The 6025-nt window shown below is 47.1% G+C and overlaps 1 protein-coding gene across 5 annotated transcripts in view; it reads left to right on the top strand.

Moving 5' to 3' along the window:
• The first annotated feature begins 336 nt into the window (after positions 1-336).
• The window catches only part of MRAP2 (melanocortin 2 receptor accessory protein 2), a 63711-nt gene continuing 58022 nt past the window's right edge, over positions 337-6025 (top strand). Inside the window, exon 1 of one of the 5 annotated variants that reach the window (XM_019967406.2) lies at positions 337-485. The gene's annotated coding sequence lies outside the window, so the exon portion shown is untranslated. Of the gene's footprint in view, positions 486-614; positions 775-820; positions 902-6025 lie in introns of those variants that run through there. The other 4 variants (XM_019967404.2, XM_019967405.2, XM_070796135.1 and 1 more) reach the window with 4 other exon arrangements.

Here is a 6025-nt window from a genome sequence, read left to right as displayed (position 1 = left end):
CTCTACAACACTTGTCGCAATCCAATACAGGACACGTTCTTATTTGTTCTTTTGATTGCCTGTCTTTTCCCTAGAATACAGGCACCAGGGGGCTGCTTTCCATTGCCTGATCAGTGACCGTCAGGGAATAAGGGCTCAATAAGTATTTACTGTAAGGCAGGAGCGAATTAGGTCTCTAACTTGAAACCACTCCTGTTTCACTCCCATCTTTGGGAGGCCCTGTCTGGTAGACCCAATGCCGAAAGGCATGAGGAGATCAGTTTCAGGTATTAAAGTAGCTCACGATGGAGAGTCCCAGTGTAACTGAACCTGAACCCAGTACTGAGGATTTTTCCCAACCCCCTCCTAGACTGCCTCAATCCTCGCACAGTTCGCGGGCTCTGGTTACCTAAAGTTGGCCAAACGGGCGCACTGCCGAGCCCCGGAAGGGCTAACAATGCGTTCGGGTCCTTTTCCCTTCCTCGCGACAGGCTGTCATCCAGAAGGTGCGTGAGTGCCACCCCCCAACTCAGGGCACAGAGCGTTCGGCAGAGCTAGCTCCCCCAGCGGGGCGCCCTTGAACTCGGTGGGGGTGGAGGGGACGGCCCCACGCCGCCTCGCCGCAGGTCGGGAGCGCGCGTCCCCGCCGCACCGCAGCGCCGGGAGCGCCCGGCCGGCCAGACAGCTGAAGGCGGCGGCCGCGCTCACGCACCTCGCAGGAGCTGGTAACCGCGGGCGGCACGAGAATCTGGAACCTTGAGGCTCTGGCTCCCACGGACGGTCGGGCTTGCTGAGGTTGCAAGGGGGTGGTTTGAGTGGAAGGGAGTGGGGAGGAGAGATCTGCTGCTCGAGGGTGCCTGGGGCAAGAGTGCGGACGCGTGGAGTGGACCCAAGTACAGAGCCTTCCTGGAAGCGGGTTGCTGTGAGTGTCCTGCCGGAGGGCGTCCGAAAAAGCAAGGAGCGCGGCGCCCGGGGCTGGGGTGGGTTTCGTCCTTTCGCTTGCACTCAATGATAGGTCATACCTTCTCCCGCCGAGGGGCAGAACTTTCGTTGTCCTGGCGGGCCAGCCCCGATGTCTCCAGCAACCGAGAGAGCCCCCAACCCGGGCGCGGGAGACCGGCCTGTCCCGGCGGAACGTGCTGCCCGCGGCTCCCGGGTACGCGCCCCTGGCGGTGGGCTGGGCTCCTGGAATAACGCGGGTTTGACTGTTGTTAATTCATTTTGCTTGTGCCTGCCTGCAGGTCATTCTACTGTTTAGAGGGAAATACCGCGTTCGATTTTTTTTCCCCTTTTTTCATCGTTTCGGTGTAATTAATTGAGGAAGACGGAGAGTCGCCTCATTAGAAACTTGTTCGGAGGCTTTGTGGTTTCCGCCGCGGTTTAGATGACACGGGTAATCGCAGATGATACTCCGGATTTCATCTAACAAAATCGAAGCCTGTGATGGTGTTCTAAAAGCAAAGGGAGCTTGGGGAAAGTCTCCCTGCTACTCCAGGGAGGAGAAGGGAACTCCCACGTATAAACTAATTCTGATAAAATCCCAAAGGTAAACGGTAATATTTCCAGTTTACAAGTGAAGAAAATTAGGTTGAGATATTAAATAAGTTTTCCCAGCCAGATCCCCCAGTTAACAGTGGGGAGGCGAGGTCTGGAATCTAGGACTGTGATGCAGTGGGGGCGCATCACCTAAAACGCAGGCAAGAAAGGCCAAGGCTACAAGGATAAGGTCCAGAGTGCAGGAGAGGTAGCCAGGTGCTGGGGTGCCCAACAACAAACAGTTGTGTTCTTGTCAGGAAGATTACCCAGTGTTTATGAAAGATGAGGTGATATTAACAGGTGACAGGGAAGGCAGTGTTGCGCCCAGTCTGTTTCCTTCCTTTCAATAAAGGAAGGGCAGCCCAAACCCCTTAAGAGGATCCGGAAACCCTGAAACTGAGCTGAGGTTCAAGTAGCAGGCATCCTAGCTCACAGTCCCTCGGAGCAGGCTTGAGAGATGGTAGCCGAGCCTGTAGACTTCAAAAGAAGGAAACATTGAATCCTGGCAACCCTCCAGAACAAATTCTTAGAGAAGCTAGCTCAAGAGCACCTGGGAAAGGATTTGCAAAATCAGTGTATGCCAAATGAACTTTTTTCTCTCTTCTGGCAACCTAGTGGGGCTGCAGGTTGGGGCACGCCATATCTACTGTTTTTCAGCTGTGGGTTGTGACTCATCAGTGGAATGCTATCAGTGTAGTGAGTTACACCAGCCTTTTTTAAAGCATGAAATTCAATAGAAGGGACGAGACAGGATCAGAGTGCACTGTATGCACAAGGGCAAGTATTGGGTTATGAATTGTGTGTGTGTGTGTGTGTGTGTGTGTGTGGTTTATCCCACTGCCTCTGCATGGGTGTGCATACCTAACCCTGGCTGCGCTATTGTTCCTTCCAGGCTAATTTCCTCTGCTCATCATGGGGTCATCTTTTACTTTGCAAATACTATCATCAGCATCTTCTGGAAAATGTAGCCTTCCTCCTGCCTCTTTCTCTAGGCCCTCAGGTGTTGAGGTTTTTTACCAATCAGAATTCCTCTCCAAATCCTTTATTTTGATCTTCTAATGTTGTAGATCTGATGACAGCTTGGCTGTGTGCTTCCTACTGCACAGCTTCCTTTGGTCCTCACAGCTAGGTGGCTGTAGTTGTTCATATTTCACAGCTAGGAACCTATGAATAACTCAGTCACTGCCTCCCACCCCTGTCATAGATGTGTGTCCCACCTTTACAGAAGCATCCTCTCCCTAAGGATAAGGTGTGGGAGGAGTGGACACACAGCAGGGCTCCATCTCTACACCTCCCTGGTGTCACTCATCATGAAACAGATATAGAGGGGACATTTTTCTGTAGGATTCTCTATAAGACTCATTTCCAGGCAAGAGATATAATGTTGAGCTCACAGTATGGTTGAAGGTCTTCTTCTGCATTTGGGATCAAAGAATCAATGAAAAAAGGAAAGGATGGGGTGGCTCCGCTAAGCTGCAGTTCATGTGAGAGAAGTAACCTGAGGGTCTCAGTGGCCCACCAGGCCAACATGAACCTGTGTGAAGTAGCTGCCCAATAGCAAACATGTGTTGCAGTGATGAGAATAGGCTTTAAAAAGAAAACAAACAAAGCAAATAGATATTTGCAGGGAGCTGATTATGTGCCAGGTAGAGTTGTAAGTGTTTCACAGTTGTTTTCTCAATCCTGTCGCACCCTTATGAAGTAGAGAATATAATTATCACTGTTGACTTTAAAGATATTCACAACCTAAAAGTTGAGAGTTACATTTAATTTGGTGGAAATTTTTAGAACTTAAGTCTGGGAGGCAGCGAGCATCTCAAGTAACCCTGAGAGAACTGCTCTGAGGAGGTGGCGTGGAGGGCAGGTTATATAAAAGTTTTGCAACAAAGAGCAGGTAGTCAGAATATCAAAAGATGATTGTTAATTACAGAAAATTAATACCCCAAGTTAGGAATTTAGCGCTTTTCTATGTATGGGAAGATGCAAGAGTCTGGGATCACTGAAATCATTACTTTGATATGCACCTCAGCTGTCTGGGACCAGTATCCTGCATTTTTACATCCTGATTTTCCTCAGGGCTCACCGTAGGAAGTGGCTGCTGGCTGCTGGATGGCAGGACTTTTCTTTCCTGACTCTCCTCAGGCTCACCAGCTCACCATCTGTGGTGGCTGCAATTGCTGATGACTGTGGCATCCTTGTTTTCTGATATGGCAGGAAATACTCCATTTCTCATCACCATTCCCATTTAACAGATATCGAGACTAAGGCACAGAAGGATTAAGAAATTGGTCCAAGATCATATAGGCAGCAAGTATAGAGATGGGATTACAGCCTGGGCCTTTACACTACCATCTACCAACCAGTGACATTCAAGTCAGAGGAGCTGGGGACCCCTCTAATCAGGGTCACATCTTGGGTGGCTTCTTTATAGAGGACAGAGACCAACTTCAGAGGATCCCGAGGAAGGTGATGGGATGATGAGGGTCTGAGTACCAGGCCATATGAGGAATAGGGAATATTTTTTTTTTCACCTGGCAAAAAAGCAGCCTTGGCCAGTTCTGAGGACATTCCTCAGATATCTGAGGAAGAGAAAGTAGGTTTGCTTCCAGAAGTAGATCAAGCCAGTGCTGGGGGATCTTTCAGGACTGGGGAGGGGATTGCCCACTGGGTAAACGGGTGTCAGATTTCATTACTCAATGCCCTTTCTAATGCTCAAATTTTATTAGATCGATACCCTGGTGGCTTCAATCCCTGGATCAGAAAGTGGGTTGCCATTTCTTCCTGGATCTTCCCCTGAAGAAAGGAATGGCAACCCACTTCAGTATTCTTGCCTGGAGAATTCCATGGACAGAGGAGCCTGGCAGGGCTATAGTCCATGGAGTCATAAAGAGTCAGACACGACTGAGTGATGCACACACACACACATATAAGAGAAAAATTAACTTTCAGTAACTGAAAATGAACACACTCTCCTAGACATCTATGTGTGCCTACAAAAATAAAATAGGGAACCAAATTAAAGTTCTGAACAAGACATACATTCAAATTATGTGCAATTTCAAAGGAAAGGGCAAGACCAAGAAGTAGAAATTTCAGTGTAGATATGTGAGAACTTTTCAAGATTCCCAAACCTCATTGGCCACTTGCAGAACAGAAGTTCTTTGAGAGCAGAGGCTTTGTTAAAAAGATTTCTTCAAAGAGATATACTGGTACTGCCTTCATCCCAAACATAATGTGAGGGGCTGTCATGGGAACACAAGTCTAGCTGTACATGCATTTAGGGTTCAGTGGTGGCCTAGGCTGCAAGATCACCTGCCTTCCCCGAATTTGTCAGGGCAAAAGATGCCCAAGGATTTCCTGAAGACCTGCCGGCCTTGTGGGGAGATGATTGGCCTGGGTCCACTCCAAGATCAGCCCAAGTGTGAGGGCAACCCCAGCAGCTAGTGTTTCCAGGAATCTAGAGGCTAAGATAGGAGTAAGCCATCAGTAGAACGAAAATGAGTACATGTAAGCACCCATGTATAGAGTGTAGGATATGACAGCCATGAGAAAGAATGAAATAGGATTTTCAGGAGCATAGCTAAAACTATGGATGATCAAACTAAGTAAAGAAAGTCAGAACCAGGAACATGGCAAGAAATATTCTTTTTCCAGAAAGGAAACCAGAAATATGGCAGGAAATACTCTATTTGTCCAGAAAGAAAAATATCATATTACTTATAGATGGAATCTAAAAGTAGTGAATTAATTGAGAAAACATAAATGGACTCAGGGACTTAAAAATCAAACTTATAGTTACTAAAGAAGAAAGAAGGGCACAAGGGGTACATTAGGAGGTTGGAATTAACAAATATGAGTTATTACATATAAAATAGTCAATAACAACCTGTGTATACTAGGGGAGGTCTATCAACACTATGTAATAACCCATATGGGAAAAGAATCAAAAGATGAACAGATAGATGTGTATGTATAACTGAGAAAGTTTCTGTACATGTACAACACACACAACATTATATGTCAGTGTTAGGACAGTAAACAATAAAAAGTTAATTTAATGAAAAAGAAGGGAATGAGACATAAGCTTTTGGAAAGTGATCATTAGAAAGTGTAACTTTCCTGCTGCTCTGTCTTAAACCATTGCTTTAGTTTAAATTTCCTTTTCTGTGGGACAGAGATGGAAATACCTGCTCCCACTCCTTTCTTGCTTATTAAAAGACTGATTCAGCTCCAGGCTGTAAGGAACGGTGTGGGCTGCTTGGAGAAAGATTTTGGGGGTTCATTCTGGCACATTTCACTGTAATTTACAACCCCCAAACAGGACTTCCACAGCCTCTCCACTTGCTTTGATCTTGGAGGGATGAAAAGCTAGCCAGCTGTTGGGCATACAGAAAGAGAAAAGACGTCAGCCATCCCCAGGTTGCTGCAGGAGTCCAGCATGCAACAGGCCTAGCTGGCATAGGCAGGAGATTTATTGTTATAACCAGGTTGGAGTTTCTTTTGTCTCCAA

The sequence above is a fragment of the Bos indicus genome, chromosome 9 (assembly GCF_029378745.1).
Source record: "Bos indicus isolate NIAB-ARS_2022 breed Sahiwal x Tharparkar chromosome 9, NIAB-ARS_B.indTharparkar_mat_pri_1.0, whole genome shotgun sequence".
NCBI lineage: Eukaryota > Metazoa > Chordata > Mammalia > Artiodactyla > Bovidae > Bos > Bos indicus.
This window is presented reverse-complemented; position numbering and strand designations above follow the sequence as displayed.